Raw genomic sequence first — 23,176 nt, forward strand, 5'->3', positions numbered from 1 at the left:
GCCATGGGCGTAGCGACGGGGGGGGGTTTTGGGGGTTCAAACCCCCCCCCCCCCCCAGGAGAAAATTTGTTATACACTTTCAAGCTTGAAATTTCACAGCCAGCTATTGTTTAAAGCACAGGAAAATGTACGGGGCTGATTGTACGATCCCCGTCGGCGTCGTGAACTTAGAGCCGGGGTGGTTTGTGCTGTTTTAAGCCCCATTTAATGCGATCTTGGGTTACTCGTCGCCCATTTTCTAGATATCTCTAAAGTCGCAGTTTTTTACTTAAAAAATAAAAAATGTCGCTTTAGACCTGGACGAGCCATCTTGCACGTTCAGTCGCTCTGTGCCAGTGTCGGTGGGGTTGTTGTATAGAACCGTTTTCCTTACGACGTGACTGGTTCACTGTAGTTTACTGACTTTCGTCAAATGTACGTTAGTAATCTTCCCGAGCAGTGTATGTTGCCCTTGATTCATGCACCTCCGCTACTCTTTGCTTTCAGCTTGTACTTCGTCAAATGTAGTCCGCAAAGGCCCGTAAGTCCTCCGTGAGCATGGTCTATCGGTCTAATAGGGGGTTTGTACATTGTCAGGTTCCTAAGGTGGCTTATGCCTCTTAATCGCAGCGTTTGGTGAAGCTCAAAGTAGGCCCGTTGTCCTGCTTGAATATGCCGCTGGATCTCCTTATTTGTGTTGTTATCCGCGGCTACCAGCGATCCCACATACATGAGCTCATCTACGACTTCTGGTCCGTCGCCGTCAACGATTACCGTCCGCGGAAAAAGTACGTTCGTCTCATTTAATCCGCGTTTAATCAGACCAGACTAAATCGCAAAATTTAAAAGAATGAGTTAATGACAGCAAACGTTCAAGAATTTTCTAAGCTACATTTTACTCTAATAAGACTACATAAATGTTGCAAACAGTCAGTGTTATGAGATGATTTCGAACAATTGATAGCTACAAGCCATACAGAGCAGCCAACTTTGAACGCATTTTTCTCGAAATAAGATTTTTTAGTTTTTAACTGAAAATAATACTCCATTTCCTGAATAAGCTGCTTACGGTTAGGCTATGTCAGATTTGTTTTGGTAAACCCCCCCCCCCCCCCCTCCCCCAAGGAACTTTTCTGGCTACGCCCATGTCTGAAGCAATATCGGCGCAACACTTGTGGCGTACATCAAGAAGGCTCTGTAAATTCTGTAAACAGCTTCCTCATCTCTCCTAGGTTATGGCGTTCCATGACGCGTCCAAGGTTCGGGTTGTTTAAGCCAGAATCTTTTTATTGAAGTCGCTCTAGGATTTTAATGTCCCCCTTCGGGATAGTTTCTGTGCAACGCAGTTGGCGAGTGAATACGATCACTACCCAAAACGCCATCGTCATCGGGGATTGCAATGGTCAGGTCGGCCAGGAAGAGGAATACAAACCGGTAATTAGAGGGTTCAATGCACACAAGCTGACCAATGAAATGGGCCTAAGACTTATCGACTTTGTCGCCTCCAAGAACATGGCCCTACGTAGAACCTTCTTCTAGCATAAACTCCTACACAAGTACACCTGGAGGTCAATAAATCAGATTACGCTTGAAGCTGCGCTATCGGAAGAAGACGAGGTGGACAAAGCCCCTCTCGAGGACTGCTGTAAAACCATCAAAACATCCATTAGCAATGTAGCGGAGAGCTCCACTGGGTGTGTGGCACGAAATCAGCGCGGAACGATTGGTTTGACGAAGAATGTGTGCTACACATCAGAACGTGGAAAGACATAAACAGTGTGAGATGTAGTGAAACCAAATCTTCCGGGAGGAAAAGCGTTACCTGGAAGAGCAGGAATATGCAGAGTTGAAGCGGCTACATCGTTCTCAGGACACGTGGAAGTTCTGCCAGAAACTGAACGGATTCCACGATTTTGACGGTGCGGGCCAAGGGGCCAGCCGCAACGATAGGCGAAGTTAAGGAGGCCATCATGCAGGTAAATAATAATAAATTAGCTGGGAACGATGACATCGGAGCGGAACTGGCCACTTGTCTGTGTCGTAACGACATCCGATACCCTCGAAACTCGTTCTCTGACTGGTACGCTTATCCCGCGAAAACCCTTTCCTCGTGCGGATTTTGATTTTTTCTCTTTCTCTCAGTGATCGCAAATCCAATTATGCGTTTCACACGTTGTTTTATACTACTGGTTCTTATGCGTGAAAATTACGTAATTGGTTAAATCTTTCTGAAATATATAACATTGCTGGGTTTCTGAATAACAGTGTAGGTGTGGCTGTTGTAAGGTTTTGAAGCGGAGCGATTTTAAGACCATTGAAGAGTTCTGTTATTGACAAATTGTCAATATTGGAATAACTTTCTCGTTATGGGTCAAGGTCAGGGTTTATTCACTACAGTCTGCACCGGCTAATTATTGAAATTTGGTTTACAAAATAATTACCGGAGTAGTGGAAAGATAGAGTTATCTGTCCGATCTACATAAAGGGCTACAAATTGGACTGTGAGAACTATGTTACGGTCACCGGTCTCAATACCCAAATAATTTTTCGTCATTTATAACTGAACAGATTTGTGGGAATGCAACACTTCGTCGAACGACCGTCAACAACGGATCAAATATTTACTCTGCGACAGATCCTCGAACAAGGCTGTGAATACGGATTTCCCACGCACCATTTGTTCGCTGGCTTCAAAGCTGCATATGATACCATCGATCAAAAAGAGCAAAGCAAAATCATGGACGAGAACGACTTACCCAGTTAGCTCATTAAACTGATTCAATCTACGATGGATGGTACACAGTGCTGTGTTCGAATTTTAGGTGGATTGCCAAGTTCATTCAAAACGCAAAAAAGGCTTCGTCAAGGTGATGGTCTTTGCCCAACAAAAAGTTATGAACCGAGCGGATATCAACACGCGAGAGACGATCTTCAGCAAATCCAGTCAATTCGTAGGCTTTACCGATGACATGGATATTATCGGCAGAATATCTGTGGCAGTGGCTGCCTAAGCCACATGCTTCTACCATATTTGGTTTAAATAACTTATTTACGACCTGCTTTAGTCAAATATCAGTCATTACAACTACCAACCCAGCCAACACTTAGCCAACACTTGTTGCAAGAATTCTATATAACTAGTGGTTAGCCGGCAGTTTACATCAATTTATACAATTTCTATAGTGTTTTTTATGTTGATAATAACATGAAATATCAGATTTTGATGTCATATAAAATAAAGCTATTCTACTATAACGTTCGATTTTCTGACCAATTTTCACACCCATGCATGCCTTTGTATACGCTCACGAAACTGCACCAAATGATGAAGAATAATGTCGCCACAATGACCACATACGCGAAATAAAATCTACAAAAAGCACCGATTTTCTAACGGCAATACTGCATAAACGAGTATCCGTTCGCCGCATCAGGCACTATGCAGCCAGGAAAAATAACATAGAAACACTGCAACAGCCAATAGATGCATTTTCATTCTGGGCTGTTCACCAAGTGTCATCGGAATGAACGAACCAAGGCTAGCGGCATTATTGGGTAGAACTAAGATCGCATTTCGTTTGGGCAATGCTCTTAGTTCAATTTCCACAATGCAATGATGGGCTTGACCGAAGCCCCGAACCAGTCTCGTTTGGCGGGCGAATCGCGCTGCGAAACTTTTGATCCAGCATCAACCCCGCATTTTCCATCCACGTTCACAGGCGCAGCAGAGTGGAGCTGCTCGGCGGCTTCACATATCCTGCATTGTTCAGCCCATAGCTCAAAAGCACCACCCTATTGCCAGCTACGAGAGTTGCGAATCAGTGAACGAATGCTCCGACGGATTGATGGGAGACTGACGTTGCATATCTCGGCATTTGCTTTACGCGATGGTTGCATATTTTTCCGTGGTATTGCTGATTTTTGCTGCCACTCGAGCATTGCTGCAACCCTGCTGCCCTGCAATAGGTAGGTTTTTTAAGTACATTTAGAACGGTTCACTCCACACGATCGTTCCCATCGGTGCAAAAGTGTTTTAAGCTAGGAAGGTGAGAGGATTTTTTTTTGCTTTTATGGTACTACAAGCGAATGTTCAGCGTGAATGGAAACTGATGGCTCTTGGGGAATCCATGCGACTGTTTCTTTGCCTGATGCTAGCCAACGCCCTGGCAGTGCAGTCATGGACGTAACAATTTTGCTTGAAAACTTACTTTCAGCTTTAACAGGCATGTAGCAGTTAATTATAACATTTTGGTAAATACATTATATTCATAAGCATACTTACCCCGTCCCACCCTGACTACACCACAGGATTAGGGACGGACCGTGTGCATGTGCACTATTTCATTTGGACTGCAGCATTGTTTGTTTGTTGTCCGATTCCCTTTAATGAATGTCGTTCAGAAATAGTTGACGGTATACACATATTTGCGGTTTGCCGGCAGCCGACGACCAGTGGGCCCTGTTTTTTGCTTCTTGGATACCCCGGTGCATGAACCTTTCATTTGACCGCGCATCGAAGAGATTTCATTCAGAGAGCAGCTTGTTTTTGACCCTGGTGTAGAGCAGAGCACCGAATGCAACCTCCTCGAAACGTTGCATTTCGCAAATGTATGTATAGGTACACCGCAGGTACGGGGAGGACTCGTCCGGATCTAGAGAATTGCGGCGATTGGAAATAGAGAATGTTTTTGTGCAGTTTTCCTAAATTGCAATGCAATGTTGAGCACTTGTTTTTAGCAAAGAATGGCTGGCAAGAGCATGTGTATGTATATATTCGGAACGAAAATACTAGGGTCAAAGAATGCGGTTGAAATTGTTGACAATAAATTGGCATTGCTATCGGGTGGTGAGGTATTGGATTGGGAATTACAATAGTTATAATTTTAGAGAAAATGTTTATGATACGTACAAACATTCTTTTCATCTTGGTGAATGACACTCTGGGTTAAAACCACTTTAATAAAAAAAAACATTCTTTTCAGTGTACTTTTTCGAATATTGCAATACATTGGCGAGGCAAGCATAGGTATATAATGCTTCTTATATATTTTTAGCAGATATAAGCAGATTGTGCAATATAGATCTAGAATTTTTATTTGTCAGCTCAGATTCGTTACACCTTCAACTTCAGAAGTTTGCTGTTTTATAAATCTATGTATTGGATATTGCATTTCTCTTATTTCACGAAACGTAATAAACGCAGAAAGTACATTTTGTTTATGCCACCGCTGTATGTTTGTTTTCTTTAACCTTGTATGTTTGCTTTTCGTTAGATTGTCTATTCCATCTAGAATTCAGTAAACTCTTAAATGAATTTACCTGTAAATAGAATCGATTGTGCAAAAACTTGGTTGAAACTACTCAAAATGGCTTTAAAGTGTACCTATTTACATGCTTCTCACGAGCCAGTTCCTCCGACACCAACCAATGAAATCATTTGGCAAAGCATGAAGATCACGGCGATCTTCAATATTTCAAACTTTAAAATATAATTTTAGACCATCAATATACACCAATTTGTAGTCAGATGTTAGTAATAGAGTGTTGTCGCTGGAAAACAACATTAATAATAGGAGACCCATGTTGCTTCCTTGTGGCACTCCTGAATTACTGGTAAATTACGAGCATCCTCCGTCTCCAAACTCCGTTCTCGTAAGCCGTCGAAGATCATTCTTAGCACTCGTCTTTCGAAAATTCCGAACATGGGCAGGTTCTCCTGGAGCATTATCCACGTTTCATGTCCATAGAGAACAACCGGTCTAATAAGCGTCTTGTACAGGGTACACTTTGTACGAGGCCTTAGTCTGTTCAACCATAATTGCTTATGAAGCCCATATTAAGCCCGACTTGTGCTGATAATACTCCTCTGAATCTCACGGCATTGTCCGCCGTTACCAGTGAGCCAAGGTAGACAAATTCCGAAAAACCCCTGATGCATTCCGTGATTGATTCGTTATATCCATAACAAATGCCGTTCGATGAAATAGAGTTTGAAGCAGGTCCGTCCATCGTAATTCAGCAAGACACCTAGGTCATCTACGCGATCCAATCTGGGTAATTCAATATGGTCAATTCTGTAATTCAAGCGGATTGGGTTGTTGATGCGGTTAAACTAATAACTTTACATTTTGCTATGCTCACAGTGAGCCATTCTACACCAATCGGCAAATAATTTCAGTAAGCCTTGTAACCGACGGCAGTCGTCTTCATCACCAATCGCAGCGCATAGTTTGAAATCATCAGCGTACACTAACTTCACAGACAAACAGACATAACACTTGGAAGAAAAATCAACAAAAATTATCGTACCACACATTTTGCCTGACCACTAGTACCCTCTATGATCAACATTCCCAAATATCACATAGCAACAGGAGTATCCCTCGAACTAGCAAGTATTTTTCATGGGGCATTCCCCTCCGTTCGTTAAAAATCGCCACTTTGACAAAGAGGCATTCCCAATTAAACCCAAACTTGAAATGACAGTTCAATCGGTACGAAGAATGGAAAACGAGTGTTATGTCTGTTTGTATGTGCTAACTTGCTGCCAGATTCCAGCAGTAACACAACATCGTTGAAGAACAACAGAAAAAGCAAAGGCCTCACGTTGCTGCCTTGAGGCACTTCACATTTAATGGTAAACATCGAGGAAATACTGGATTCGAGTTTCACACGTAGTGCTCTACCGTTGAGGTAGAAGTTCAGCCATTCAATCATTTGTTGGCAAGCACCAAGACGAGACAGTTGCCGCAAAAGGATTCCATTATCAAAAACCGCTTTCAGATCAGTATAGACGACATATACTTATTTTTTGTCTTCCGTGCCATCGGGACCATGCCGGTTCCTAGATTTTAACACTGGAAACATAAAGTCTAACACAAATTATTTTTTATATTTTTCTAGAAAGATAAAGTTTTTATATCTGAGAACATAAAATGCCCAGTTCTCCTATATTTTTATGAAATGTTGTACATAATTTTACCCACGTTATGCGCACAAGCCAGTCATCGTATGTTCGAATCTCGGCTAGACGGTGCTACTAAATAGAGTCAGTACGATTGCCCCGTAATTGTTCTGTACTCTAGTAGCCGGCTGCGAAGTCTGTTGATAAAGAAGGGTCGAGTCTTAGAAAGGCGTTTTACCCCAAGACTTTATTTATTTATTTATTTATTCTACAGTCTTCGGCACACAGGGGTACAGTACAGACCAATTCTAGCTTAACTAATTTAAATTTTGAATTACACTCTTAAAACTAGATTTACTAATATGAAAGTCGAACACGTGATTCACCTCATTAAAGAGTCTACAGCATAAATGTAAAGAATTATTTTGTCCGTATTGAGTTCGATGAACCGGAGTCCAAAGGAGGGTTCGATACCGGAGAGTTCGGCGGGGCACATGTATATTGATTTCTTCCAGGAGATAATTATTGTCGATATTTCCCATTAAAAGGTCGTATATGACTAATATCTGAGATGTTCGTCTTCTTTCGGTAAGCGTATCCAGTTTTATCAAACGACATCTATTTTCGTAAGCTGGAAGCCGTAGAGGGTCCTGCCACGGCAAGCGACGCAGAGCAAAACGGATAAAAGAACGTTGGACGCTTTCAATTTTTTTAATCTGTCCTGTTTGGTACGGCGCCCACACTGGTGCGGCATATTCCAAAATACTGCGGACTAGGGAACAGTAGAGCGTTTTTAAGGCGTAGGTATCGCTGAAATCCGAAGCGTTTCGTCGAATAAAACCAAGAACAGCATATGCTTTAGACGTTATTGTACTGATGTGCTCATCGAACATCAACTTGCTGGTAAGTGTAACACCCAAATCTTTGACAGAGCTGGTACGTTTTAATTCACTTCCATTCATGGCATACGTGAAATGTAGAGGATTACGCTGGCGAGAGAAAGTGATTACGCTACATTTAGTCACGTTTACCTCCATTCCGTTTATATGGCACCAATGCAGCAGGATATGTTGCACAACTTGTATGAAACACATGGTTATACAATATGACTTGATAATAAACAGCGTATGCTAAAAGTTTAGTGATGAAAATGCTTTAAGTTCTAAACTGGGCAACGAAATTCTTTTTAAGGCCCCAAAAAATATTTTAGTCGACTTTTTCTTATTAGATCTGCTGTCTATGAAATGGGATACTCGGAACAGAGCATCCAACATTGCTGTGACCTCCCAATTTCCTAATAGGTAGGTTGCAATCAGTTTGAGTGCTTTAAAATGGCTTCAGTCAGATTCTAGGAGCCCACAAACAACGTATGTATTAAAAAATAGACTAATTTCGGTTGGCGATGTATAAAAAATCACAAAAGATAATTTCATGGAATAAATTTGACATTTGCGTTTATTATGCCTGTACAGAATAAAAAGTTTACAGCGTTATCAATTGATTTGCGGTCGCCAAGGCAAAAACAGCCAAGTAACTACGCTCGACGCTTTGTTCGTACTGCCAGCACCACCCCGGAATTTGATGTGGTAGTAGCATGGCCTACCGGTTTCTACGAAAATCTGGAAAACGAGAATAAAAATGTCTGAAAAAAATCTGGCTGTCTCTTGGTCCAATGAAAGACAATGTCTGAAACGTGAACCTGATCCCCTGCCAATCCTTGCCGCCTGACGTCAAGTTAGACTCCTCATCCATCATGACCACCACGTTCCACATTTTTTCTCCAGCACCTTCAGTCTGCCCTTTTGGGTGGTTGCCTGCTACTCAAACACAGCCGGCGTCGACTAACGCTTCTGCATAGAAATATCCATTTTGGTCCATTATACGGTACTTCATTACTGTTTGGCCGATTGCTCCGATTTCCCGGGTCAAAACGCGGACAATAAGGCCATCTTGTTTTCGTTCCTCCTCTTCAGCTTCTGCTGCACCTTCCGGTCGCGCAGCACCATGATAGGGCAGCCATAAGTAAGATTCTGTTCGACTCTGCCGCCTTTCTCCACAAGAGGAAGGACGTTGTAAATGCCGGATCGGCCTATATGCGGCGGGCACGAAGTGCCTCACGATGTAAAACTTTCTCGCTCCGGAGTGGAGCCTGCCAGTACGAACGGAGTACTACGCTCGTTACTCCGTTGCCTGTTACTTGCCTGTTTTCGTCATGGTTGTCGTAAATCAATTGATAGCACCGTCAATTTTTTGTACATAGGGTAGAGAATCTATTTCCAGCAGTATAAGCGGATCACTTTTCTCTTAATCAGGTATCAGCATCTTTGGCTCGAGCAGCACGTTCCTCACAATCATGTGGAAGATTTGTGCCTTGCCCATCTTGCCCGTGTCATCATTTACCTGATGAGGACGGGAAGGAAAACAGGAGGAATAGGAAGGGGTGGATGAGGAATTTGGACAAACACAAACATATATATACCGAGAGATTTTTGTACCCCCGAGGGGATACTGCAATCCTTGGTAGTTAACTTATCAAAAGTACACCCCCTGGGGGGTATACTCATGATAAATAAGAGCTTATAGCTCAATACCGCTTTCGGTAAGGAACATCAAAATGTCTCGTAATTTTAGTTTCCTAAAATCCGATTCATTTAAGACGTAGGAACCAAAGATCCTATGACGCAATTGTGCTACTGCAGGACAGTTGCAAATTACGTGATATGGTGTACCGTAGTCGGATTCACATAAATTACAATGAAACGATTCAGCTCGCTGAATCGTAGCCATATGATAATTTAGTCTGCAGTGACCAGTCAGTGATCTGACGAGAATACTGCAATTTACCTTTGAGTGTTGCAAAAGAAATTTCGCAACCTTCTCACAAGGCTTAACAATGAAACTTTTCGTTTGACGACAAGTTTCAAGATTTTCCCAATAACGTACATGTTCAGATGAAAACCAAGATCGAATCTTTTGTTTTATCCAACATGCCGCAATTGGTAAAGCAGGTTCCGGTCCGAAAACCGACTTTTCTGCTCCAGATCTTGCTAGTTCATCAGCCCATTCATTTCCGGTTATACCAGAATGGCCAGGAACCCAAACCAGATGAACGGCATTTAGAATGCTTAGTTCTTCTAATTGGGTGTGGCAGGCGATGACTGTTTTAGATTTAGAATTAGCCGCACAAAGGGCTTTTATAGCGGCTTGACTGTCAGAACAGAAGTAGATAATCTTGCCTATCAGTTCTTTCTGAAGTGCAAACTGAGCTCCGCACATAATTGCAAAGATTTCAGCTTGAAAAACGGTGCAGTAACTACCCAACGAATAGGATTCCTCCAATTCCAGCTCACGGCAGTAAACACCAGCACCCGCGCGACCTTCGTACAAGGAACCATCGGTATAACAGACCACATAGTCGGAAATTTTCCTTTCCATGTAGCCTGACATCCAATCCTCTCTAGGAGGAAAGTCACTTGAGAAAGTCCTATACGGGAAAGTACGCATGAGCGTTACATCGCTAGGAGCAAGGGCAAACTTGTCCTCAGCAACAATTTGCGACCACAGTCGAGTATGACCAGTGGAACCGTCCACAGACTGCCAAAGGCCAATCGCGTGTAGTCGATAAGCACATATTAGTGCCTCTTGCTTCAGGTGGAAGTGTAGAGGTTTAATATTGAAAATAGCTTCTAGGGCGGCAGTAGGAGTTGTAGTAAATGCACCAGACATTGCCATTAAACACATCCTTTGAAGATGGTTTAGCTTTGTCTGGACAGTCACAACTTCCCCTCTCTGCCACCATACAAGACAACCATACGCCAGTATTGGTCTGACAACGACCGTGTATAACCAGTGTATGTATTTGGGTTTAAGTCCCCAAGAGTTGCCAATTGCTCGTCTACATTGCCCAAAGGCCATGCACGCTTTTTTAATTCGGAAATCAATATTTGTGGACCAGTCAAGCTTGGAGTTGAGAATCAACCCCACGTACTTCACTTCGTTCACAACATCAACATCCGAATCGTAAAAGCGCAGAGCGCGAGCTCCATTGGTATTTCTACGTCTTGAAAATAAGACGATAGATGTTTTGCTCGGATTTACCGAAAGTGCAGTTTCTCGGCACCACGTTTCTACGACACGTAGTGCCTGCTGCATTAAGTCAAATAATGTGCTTATGCACTTTCCAACTACTAGGATAAGATAGTCATCCGCAAAACCATATGACGGATAGCCTAGACCATTGAGTTTCCTCAATAGGCCGTCCGCCACAAGGTTCCATAAAAGAGGCGAGAGAACGCCACCTTGTGGACATCCACAAACACTTTGCTTCCAAATGCTTGCTTGCCGTAAGGACGAAAAAAGCAATCGGTTACTAAGCATTTGTTCTATCCACTTTATGATTATTGAAGGCACATTATGATAACGAGCAGCCTCCAAAATGGAAGCGAAAGATACGTTATCAAACGCGCCTTCAATATCCAAAAAAGTTCCTAAGCAAGATTCCTTTTGTGAAAAAGCAACCTCAATTTTATCCACCACATCATGTAATAAAGTGGTTGTAGATTTGCCACTTTGATAAGCATGTTGTGCTGAATGAAGAGGAACTTCTACTAAGCTTGTTTCGCGGATGTGGTGATCAACAATCCGCTCAAGTGATTTAAGCAAGAAAGACGTTAGACTGATTGGTCTAAAACTTTTGGCTTGCTCGTATGTCGCGCGTCCACCTTTAGGAATAAACTTAATGGTTATTTCACGCCATTGAGTTGGTATGTACCCAATAGCAATACTACACACAAACATCCTTCTCAGAATGTGTTTGAAGTACTTGAATCCTTTTTGCAGTAGAATAGGGTATATTCCATCTGTTCCAGGAGATTTGTATGGAGAGAAGCTGTTCACGGCCCACTCAATCGCTTCAGTTGTGACAAGTCTCCGAGCAAAAGCCCATGAGTCTAAGCCACCTTAAACGATTTCTGGATCGTTTCGAACTTCAGGTTCCACACAGCCCGGAAAGTGACTATAAAAGAGACATTCCAGGATTTCATTGTCATTCGAACAGTATTCACCATTCGAACTTCGAATGTTATTAACCTGATAATCTTTCGATTTTGACAGTATTTTATTAAGTCGACTTGCCTCGCCGAAACTGGAAACGTTGCTACAGAACCTGTGCCAGCTCGTGCGTGCTGAAGATCGTAAAGCCTTTGCATAGGCTTTCCGGGCCTGCTTGAAAGGCTCCACGCCATCCCTCCGACGTCTATTCCAGGCTCTCCTGCATCGTTTCTTTAGTTCCGCGAGATGAGAGTTCCACCATGGTGTTCCTCTAGTCGTTTTAATAGTTTTTAGTGGGCAAGCTACTTCAAAAGCTTCCGCAATAAAAGATGTTGTGACATCTACAGCCACATCCAAGTCGATCGATGACTCAATCGTTGGTTCGAATCCTTGAAATTTCGTCGCCAGTTCCTCCTCAAAGAGTTCCCAGTCAGAAAATCTCGGATTGCGAAATGTTGCAGCGTTCAAGGAGACACCCAAATGATCAAAATATATAAAGCAATGATCAGATATTGGTGTCTCATTTGAAACATGCCATTGTGCCAACTCATGACTGATCCTGTTAGAGCAGAGTGTTATATCTAACACTTCCTCTCTACCAGCTCGTATGAAAGTTGGACAATTGCCAATGTTGAGTATTCCAAGGTTGGTACCACTCAAATATTCCATCAAATCAGAGCCTCTCAGATTGATATCCGAGCTGCCCCAAATGATGTGATGGGCATTGGCATCACTGCCTACAATGAGCGGAAGCCCACTAGATTGGCAGTATCTCACCACATTTCTGAAATCGTCGCTGGGAGACGGTTCATCGTGTGGTAAGTATGCAGAACAGTAGACATAGCGCCTATGGACATCATCCACGACGAGTTCTACTGTGACTGCACAAATATCTCGAGTAGTCAACTCAGAGATAAGGCATGCACTAATTGACCTATGCAACAATATGCATGCCCTGGGCATCAAACGAGGATTTGTCATACCAGTTTTGCTGAAAACAGCAAAGTTCTGGTTTCCAATATCCGTCGAATGAAAGTACCCCTTGCGAAAATATGGCTCCTGGACCAATGCGATGGTGACAGAGCCATTAAAAAGTTTTTCGCATAAATACAAATTTGCTGCCCGTTTGTGTTGAAGATTTATTTGTGCGACTCTAACTATTTGACTAGCGGAGTATATGCACAAACAATCTCCAACACAGATCAGACAGCAAATTGTAAGCGAAGCCAATTAAGTTGGCCAGAACGCACTTGGCGTAAAACCCATAAGGGAAATTGGGCAGGACTACTATGCTGTTCCCACGAAACGCAAGGGACAACAAAGATCGACCGTACCAGAGCCCCGCATGGCACAGTAGGGGCAAGATGCCCAAAGCACTCCGTTCGCGACTGGCATGTTTTCACCCCTCCAGCCATTCAGTCATCGGCACGGAGATAGACCTTGACTTAGGGGCACCTGATTTGCCGACTCCCGGCAGGATCAGGTCCCGTGGCTCAATTTTTGCCCAAACGTACAATTCGGCACCAACCGCCAAAGGGCGTAAGTGCAGATTGTGTAAAACAGACCGATTAAGAGTCTCTTTCTCTCTCTCTCTGTGCTAAGCCAGCTGAGAAAATAACTCTCTCCCGGTGTGCTCACACCCCGCAGCCGCGCCCTCCGAAAATCCTGCGCCGAACTGCACGATTAGGTAGCCGGAAACCACACGGCGAGTGTTCCACCTTCTCTGTCTGCATACGACAACCAAAGTTGCGTACCACCAGGTGCGCAACTTTGGCTACCGTACCCCAGCCGGCACCTCGTGGAGGTAGAGATAGGAGTTAGAAAACAGAGGTGATATATTTGCACATGTTCACTCATTTGCCAGCCATCATTGATGAAAACTTAGATTTGTTGCGCTGTAACGTGGCGGGCACGAAGTGCCTCACGATGTAAAACTTTCTCGCTCCGGAGTGGAGCCTGCCAGTACGAACGGAGTACTACGCTCGTTACTCCGTTGCCTGTTACTTGCCTGTTTTCGTCATGGTTGTCGTAAATCAATTGATAGCACCGTCAATTTTTTGTACATAGGGTAGAGAATCTATTTCCAGCAGTATAAGCGGATCACTTTTCTCTTAATATAAGCGATGGGTTGACTAAAGATAGGGTGATAACAGCAGACTAATCCTCCTGTTAACTTTAGTTCTCTCAGCTGTTACCACCGCAACCCAAGCAGTACACTTTTCGCACTTATGGTTGCAGAAACTTAATTGTAACTGAAATCAGTTATAAATCGGTTGCTACAACTGGTTTGTAACAACTGTGCTAGTAGGGAACGCATTTTAATCACCAAGGTGCTTTTTTAAGTAGTCCTAAATTTTACTTATGTATTACAAACTTATGTATTACAAACTCAAATTATCACTGTTATAAGCTTAAGCTGCTATAAGTGACATCGGTCTATTTTGTAATGCATACGTTAAATTGTTCACTTCCAAAATGTATTTTCTGACATTATTTAAGTCACCTCTGGGTTTCTCTAGAGTTCCCACTTGGGGGCCTTTTCATTTTTATTGCCATATTTAAAAATTCAGATATTGTGCTAGATAGGTATAAAACATGAGGAATTGACTGGAAGCAGTGTTAAATATAAGTCTGGCTTTCTCAAGCCTTTCGCGTCTGTTTCGTAGCGAAATTCTATATCCCATGCTCGTAAGGTTTCGTGTAAATCATGATTTGACAGATAACCAAATGAATGTAAGTTACTTTGGCCAAATGAGTGTAAGTTACTTCTTCTCTTAATTGAATTTCTCTATGCGTGAAGGGAAAACAGTGGAAAATTAGATAAGGAAGGGTCATTGAAGCAATGCTGAAGTTGTGTACCGTTCCTTTTTATCCAAGCTGAGGAATCCGCGGATCGAACCATGCTGAAGTTAGTGCCAATTATAACCGGATTAGAATCCATTCGTCCTTCCAGGCCCTGTGGATCGTCGGTAGTGATGAACCTTTGAACTACAGCGGCCGGATAAAAGAGAGACTCCACAACCCCCTTATCAAGCGTGCTCTTTACGCTCTTTCCCGTTCACGCCGGGAAACTATTCCGTTGGATCCTATCAGCATCTTTGCTTCCTTACTTTCTTCTACCGTCCACTATGTTAATTATAAAAAAAAGCTGCCGTTATAAAAATTAAATTATTAGCCTGACATCATTAAAAGTCAAGACAAAACCACGAGGTTTGTCTGTTGATAAATTTTGCCGTAATCAGAGGTATGATCAGTTGTAGCACTTACGTTCTACGTCTGAATATTCAAAAACACACCTGAAGGCTTCCAAATAGAGACTGAAGCCCCAGATCGATCATATCCTGATTGACGATCGACACTTTTCAGATGTTATCAATGAATGACAGGGGCGTAGTCAGAAATTTTTCTTAGGAGGGGGGGGGTCACAAAAAAATCTAACATAGCCTAACCTTAAGGAGTTTATTCAGGAACTGGGGAATTATTTTCAAAAGCTGTTTTGGTGTTTACTTAGGGTTTTTTATTTGACAAAAAAAATCGATTTGAAATTAAAGAAGGTAAATGGTGAAATTGCGCCTGCTAGTTGGCGTCGTGGTACGTTGTATATTCAAACCTCGGCGAGAGACTATTAGAGTCAATAGAATCGAGTCCCTTCGAGGCACGGCAAGAGTCGAGACAAGTTGACCGCGTATCCTAAATGCTTTTCAATATCGCCCTTGAGGAGATGATCCGGCGAGAAAAATCCAAGCGAGAGACTCTTTTTTCAGTGAAGGTAGCAAACTTATTAGCCACGCTGATGACTTTGATATTGTAAGCTGAAACTTTGCAACGGCAAAGTTGAATTAACGTTCTCCCTTTTTACGACCGATTTTCTTACGTCCCTCAATAGTGGACCTAAAACGAGAGTTGAGTGTATAAGAATCACGAGCAGCAGACACTACTTGGGGCGATTACCATCGGACATCCGGTGAACGTCGGTAAGCTACGGTGGGCCGGGCAGACATAAGGAAAACGGTTTTACTTAACAGCCCCACGGGCACCCAGAACAGAGGGGCCCAACGTACGAGATGGTTCAACTTGGTTTTGCGACTTGCGCCTTCTGAGATGCCTGCGAAATAGATAACGAGTAACCCAAGATTGAGTTGAATGCAGCCGACTAGTTGAAACATCACGAGCCACCCCAGGTCTATGCTATGCTATAAATTTTCCTATGCTCTAAGCGGTTGCTAGCAAAAAGTTCAAACTTCAAAGTGTAGAACAAATTTTCTTCTGAGGGGGGGTTTGAACCCCCAAAACTCCCCAGTCGCTACACCCATGATGTACGGTCTTTTCAGAGACCGATATCTGGTCGCGAACCAGTATCTCGTCGTGTGTAAGATTTGTGCAGGGTTCTGCATTTCAACATCCAGCGGTTGACGACAGATGGCGTTGCAGCGAAATACACCAGAAAGCTTGGTTAACCAATGAAAGAAGAGCTAGAAAAAAGGGAAGAAAATATAAATAGGCTGTGAAGGTACATATATGTTGCCATTGAAGCAACTGCGTGAGAGGCTGTAGGCGCGACGCAGCAGGCCAGGAGTCGCTTGCCTACTACGGTTACATGCCAAAACAGCCAAATAGAGAAACTAGAGCTGCGGAAAAAGATCTCACCATCTACAAAAGCATCAGTACGTGGACCACGGGTTAACCGATGCAGAAGACCGTTTTGCTAGCAGCGATATACGGAGTTTCTTCGAAACAGTGAGGAGCAGGGTTTTTGCCATACTTGTTATGTGCAATGTGTTACAAAACGGTGAATCCTACGTCGGCGAGTACCAAACTGATTTTCGGGCTGATCACTCCACGACGGATCAGAACTTTACCATGCTTCAGTAACTAGGCAGTTTTGGGAGTACAGCCTGCGGGCTCATCATCTGTTTGTGTGCTTTAAGGTGGCGTACGATTTAGTCAAATGAAATGAGCTGTGGCAAATAAAGCTGGAAAAAGGTTTTCCGATAAAAGTAATTGAGCTGCTACGTGCAACACTGGATTAACCAAAATCATGCATCCAAATAGCGGGTGAGATTTCAGCCGCTTTCATGATGTTGGGTGGACTGAGGTGCACTCTCTAACATATTATGCAACATTGCCTTGGAAGGTACAATACAATGAGCAATCGTGGAAGAGGAAATGGGACTATTATAACAAAATCTTACATGGTTCTTCGTCGTTATCGTCGGAAACAACCGTAGTGCAGCGGAACTGTAAAGTAAACTGCGTAAACTGCGAAGCAAAACAACAAATTGCAGCTGCGAATTAGGCTTTCTTCAGATTCCTAAATCCTTAAGCCCCGCAGTTTTCCGCAAAACTGACGCTCAACAAAACAATAATTCTTCCGGTGGACTTTTATGGACATGAATCATGGTCGCTGAAGGAGGCTGATCAACGAGCTCTTGGGGTTTTGGGCGGAAAATTCTGCGATAAATACTTGGTGGCAAAATGGAAAATGGAGTGCGGCGCAGATGCGAATGAACCACGAACTGTATAAGATATGCAAGAACAATTTACAATTTCACATATTAACATATTACATTCACACGTCTAGATTAGTATTCTTACTAAACCCTAGAGCGGTCGCGCTAGTGTACTGAGTACACGCGTTTTCGAAAAACGCGAAAAAATCATCGAAATTTTAATCAAATCACTCCAGGTTTTGGTTGTATTCGAAGATCTACTCTTCCTCTTTCTAATGATGCCAAAATATAGAAAAAAGAAATAAAAAAAGTGGTCGAAAGATGCTTGTAAAAATGGTGTGTCCGCGCGCGTGTACTCAGTACACCAGCGCGACCACTAACGTAACTTTTTTGAAATGAAAAAAGTTACGCAAGCGGTCGCGTCGTGTACTGAGTACACGGCGGGCAATAACTCAAGTTTGTGAATAGTTAGAAGGTTGCAACTTTCGACAAAGTTGCTTATCTAGTTAAGACACATCCCGTGATATACAACAAAATTCGGAACTGATTCGCTAGATGGCGCTAATAATGAAGCAATTAAATTCATTTAAGAATATTTTAAAACCGTAATGAGCTAAAAGGTTACTATTTACTACAAAGTTGTTTGTAAAGCCAAGACGCATTTGGTAACGAACTCTGAAGTTTGGAACTAGTCCGCTAGATGGAGTATACGGTGAAATTTAATTCATTTGGCGATATTTCCGAACCATGACGAGATAGAAGGTTGATGTTTTCGACAAAGTTGTTTATCATGTCAATATGCTTCCGATGAAGGTAAATTAAATTCGGAATGAAGTAGTAGTAGGTGGAGATGATGAGAAAATCAAATTATTTTCGGAATATTGCGGAACCATGATGGCATAGAACACTGCTGTTCGCTACAAAGTGGTTTCTGTAGTCAAAACACGTTAGATAACGTATCGTTGTCCTTTTCATCATCGATTGCGTTGTCAATTCCAGTCAATCAACAGCTATTTTTATGGTTTCCTGAAAGAAGCAATTGATACGTATTGCTTCAACTTTTATCAAAAGACAAGATGAAGAGCACAGACTGATCAAAATGCTTTTGACGAAGTAATTTCGTCGTCTACATCGTCTATATAGAAATATCACCAGAACAAGATTCCTGGAAACCCGTGCTGCGTTTCCATCACATTCTTAAAAAAATATTTTAGAGTGTTTGAGTCCCTATTCTTCCCAGGGTCGCTAATAGGTTTATTCGAAAACCTGGCAAACACGAATAAATGTCAAAATCTGGCGATCAATTTGACCGATGGGGAGGACTTTTTCGGGAAACGTCTTGCCAGTTTTGATCAACGCCGGTACAAAATGTTGTCTGAAATTAGGAGCGATGACTCCTTTGCAGAACGGAGAAACAAAAATCTGGCAAAAATCTGGGACATTACCAAATATCTGGAAGATTTAGAACTTTGTCTGGCATGCAATAAAAAATCTGGTAAAATCTAGATTTATCAGCAAAGCAAAACCATGCATGGATATAAACGTCCTTCAGAACTTGACCCTTCTTTATCGATAGATATCGCTGCCGGTTATTAGAGTACAGGAAAATCACTGGGCTAGTGCAAAGATCCTATTAACTCTGAAGCGGCACCGCTCAGTCGAGACTCGAACATACGACGAGTGGCTTGTTGGGCCAGCAACGTATCCCGGAGTTAACTTGGCAGACAGGCATAATGGCAACGTTGATGCTTGCAATTATTAACGTGTGCGTGATGATAAAACCAAAGCTATTTGTTTTGCTAACGCGACAACACGACTGAAGTGCACTCTCTTGATACTCATTTCAAAACAGCTTGCTTTTTTCATTGGGCTCGAATTCTTTACTCTTTCCTTGTATTACGTGTGTGTTATTTCCTGTATGATATAAGTGACCGTAATAAGAATATTATAGAATTGTTAGGAATCTAATGTACATTTTTCATTCTCATTATCATAGCAGGAAATAAAACAAACAAATGCTCGTTTTGTATTATTTTATGGTAAGTGTCAACATAATTCTAACATTCTAATGTTTAAAGCATTACCTCAACATACCATAGCAAGCTTCCCTAATAACATACTCATTATAAAACTGTACAACTAATTGTTATACAACTAATGTGAGTCATTAATAAATTGATTTAAATAAAAGTATCGTAAGTTTGCTACTTGGGTAAGTTGAATAAGTATCATGTATCCCTAGGTGATATGTGCATTATTCAGTTTGTCAACATTGTCGATGATTCACAAACTCTGTTTTGGGAAAATCGTCAAAAGAATACTATTTACAAACATTTTGGTGTTCTTTTCCAGACCAGATAAGCCATTTTACCGTTTATTCGACATAAGCTGAGATATCGCAAAAAGAAATATGATTTTACCAACTGCGACATCTAGCGGGACAGTTCTGAATTTGACCGATCATTTTCAAATTCGTCTTGTCTAGACACAACATTGTCAACAACCGCCACTTTCTACGGTATCATGGTCATGAGATATCATCATAAGATTATAATTTGACCACGCGCGCCACCTACTGAGACAGTTTCAAACTTTGTTATGAATTTCCAAATGTGTCTTGTTCGAACAAATAACTTTGTAGAACACAATAACAGTCTATCTCGTCACGACTCTGATATATTCCAAAAAAAACTCAATGTGCTCGTTATAAGCGCCATCTACCGTATCAGTTCCGAATTTTGTTATCCGCAGTCAGATTGATCTCGTCCAGATAAACAACTTTGCCAAAGACAGCAATCGTCTATCTCTTCTCAGTCCCGAGATATTAGAGATTCTAGTATCGAGATTCTAGAATCATTTGTTTTGGTCGCCATTTGCGCCATCTAGCGGATCAGTTTTCAAACTTTATTGTTCGTTTCCAGATGCGTCTTAAATTGATAAACAACTTTTTCGAAAACCGCAACCTTCTATTTCATGTCAGTCCTGAGATATAGGCAGTATTATTCGCCGTGTACTCAGTACACGACGCGACCGCTTATGTAACTTTTTTTAACGCGACCGCTCTAAGGTTAAGAAAGCAGGAATTATCATCATTTGTCACATATCACAACTGTTCCGTGGGCGCTTAATCCTTTCACCCACAGGCCTGTTCGAGTCTAACTGTCGAAGTTATGTTGTGTTAAACGTCCCACACGTTGTAGATTTATCGTCTTATCGTTGCCTGAGATTTAGATGTAGACCGGAAAAGAATAGCGCGTTATAACTTCACCGAAAACTAACAACAAAACCTAAACAACACTAGTTCATTAAAAAATTAAATGATTCAAATCATAAAATATTCGAAACTGGGTTGTATCACAAATTACCTGTTTCGAATGAAATATCAGTGATTACGAATCAAACTGCTTTGACAACCACTGCTGCAGCAAAAGCTCAACCTTAACCGAATGCATCCCGCTCCGACCGACTTTAGACAGCTGCCGATATATCCAATGAAACAGAACACCGGTACTGATCTGTCCATCAGCCATCACTGCCAATCAGTCAGGGGAAAACGGATGCGACAAGGTCGAAAAGAAACTCAAATCCTTGGCGCGCATACCAAACCTCAATGGGCAGTGCAACAGATACGAAATAGTAAATTACACACCCCAACCAGACACGGAGAGTCGAAATGGTAACGCCATCCGTGCAGAGACCGGCATGGCAGTGCAACGTTTCCACCCGAGTCGAGTCCAGGGCCCGTCCGCTGCGGTTGCCAGTGCCACGCCACACCGCGCCGGTTGGTTTCAGTCATCGGTGAGTGCTCACAGCAGTGTTGTTTTTTCTACTCCCTAGCATATTATTGCTAGTGCAGAATGGAATGACATCACGAACTCTTCGAATGGGATCGACATGGGCGATCAGGAGGCCGACGCGTTTCTGGATGTTCATCTAAAGTATCTAGCAGGAGCAGCGCAGACGTGGAGTGAAAGGCAGTGAGTGCGCGGTGAAGATGGCGATGTTGGCGGCGGTTGCGGCGGTGCGGTGGCGTCGACTGGCGAGAAAAGGTGACTGGAAAAAAGAAGGTAAAATCCGATGATAATCGTGGTTATATAATTATTATAATGATGCGTCTACAAATTTGACCTGGACCGAAGTCGGAAGTAATTTGAAGAGAAACTGATCATTATTCGTATTTTATTTTACGCAGTTGTTCTTTTAGTGAAATTTTTTCGGATACAAACAAGGATAAGTTGGAACGAAGTGAGCTAGACTCGGTGCATACCTTGCAAGTTTCTGCACTATTACGGGTTTCATTGTTTTGATATTGGGGTAGGAAACGAATGATGTTTACCTTGAATTGCTGAACGAAAATGCCATAAAATGTAACATAAGAAAGCTCTATCCTTGAATTACGGAGGGAATTTTTATACATTCATCTAAATGGTAAAAAAATAATAATATCTAAAACACATACCGTAAGTATTCTGATGCCGAAAACTTTAGTGTAATGCAACACAATTTACTACTATTCTATTCTTTTCAAAAGTTTTTATCATTCTTTGTTTTCCGTCGTGCACCGATGGGATGCCCGGACATAGAGGCTATCCGCCCTTAGAGGACTTCCCTCTATAGTTTTCGTTATTCAAGCATACAATAGTGCTCAAGAGGAAAATAACAAAATTATTCTACGAATAAAGTGCTTAATTTTTGACTTTTGACTTTTTACTTTTGACTTTCGACTTTCGACTTTCGACTTTCGACTTTCGACTTTCGACTTTCGACTTTCGACTTTCGACTTTCGACTTTCGACTTTCGACTTTCGACTTTCGACTTTCGACTTTCGAATTTCGACTTTCGACTTTCGACTTTCGACTTTCGACTTTCGACTTTCGACTTTCGACTTTCGACTTTCGACTTTCGACTTTCGACTTTCGACTTTCGACTTTCGACTTTCGACTTTCGACTTTCGGCTTTTGACTTTTAACTTTTGACTTTTCACTTCTCACTTTTCACTTTTCACTTTTGACTTTTGACTTTTGACTTTTGACTTTTGATTTTTGACTTTTGACTTTTGACTTTTGACTTTTGACTTTTGACTTTTGACTTTTGACTTTTGACTTTTGACTTTTGACTTTTGACTTTTGACTTTTGACTTTTGACTTTTGACTTTTGACTTTTGACTTTTGACTTTTGACTTTTGACTTTTGACTTTTGACTTTTGACTTTTGACTTTTGACTTTTGACTTTTGACTTTTGACTTTTGACTTTTGACTTTTGACTTTTGACTTTTGACTTTTGACTTTTGACTTTTGACTTTTGACTTTTGACTTTTGACTTTTGACTTTTGACTTTTGACTTTTGACTTTTGACTTTTGACTTTTGACTTTTGACTTTTGACTTTTGACTTTTGACTTTTGACTTTTGACTTTTGACTTTTGACTTTTGACTTTTGACTTTTGACTTTTGACTTTTGACTCTTAATGTTTAGATTTTGGATTTTCAATATTTTGAACAATGCTTCAAACTTTGTTGAATATTGATTTTTGTATAAAATATAATTAACATAAATAAGTTTTTAGCGTAATTGTCATTAATTTTTTTTGGTACAGAAACCGATTAGTTCACTTTAATTAACTGGAAGAGAATAAAATGTATAATAATTAAACAAGTTACGAGTAGCTTTAGAAAATGGCATATATTTAAATCTACAAACATATTCAGCTCTTTCTAACACTAACTATTTAATACCCTATTATTTAAAATAAATAATAAAGAAGCTTCAGCAGCAAACTTTAATGACAGTACCTTA

Source organism: Sabethes cyaneus, chromosome 2 (assembly GCF_943734655.1).
Source record: "Sabethes cyaneus chromosome 2, idSabCyanKW18_F2, whole genome shotgun sequence".
Classification (NCBI taxonomy): Eukaryota; Metazoa; Arthropoda; class Insecta; order Diptera; family Culicidae; genus Sabethes; species Sabethes cyaneus.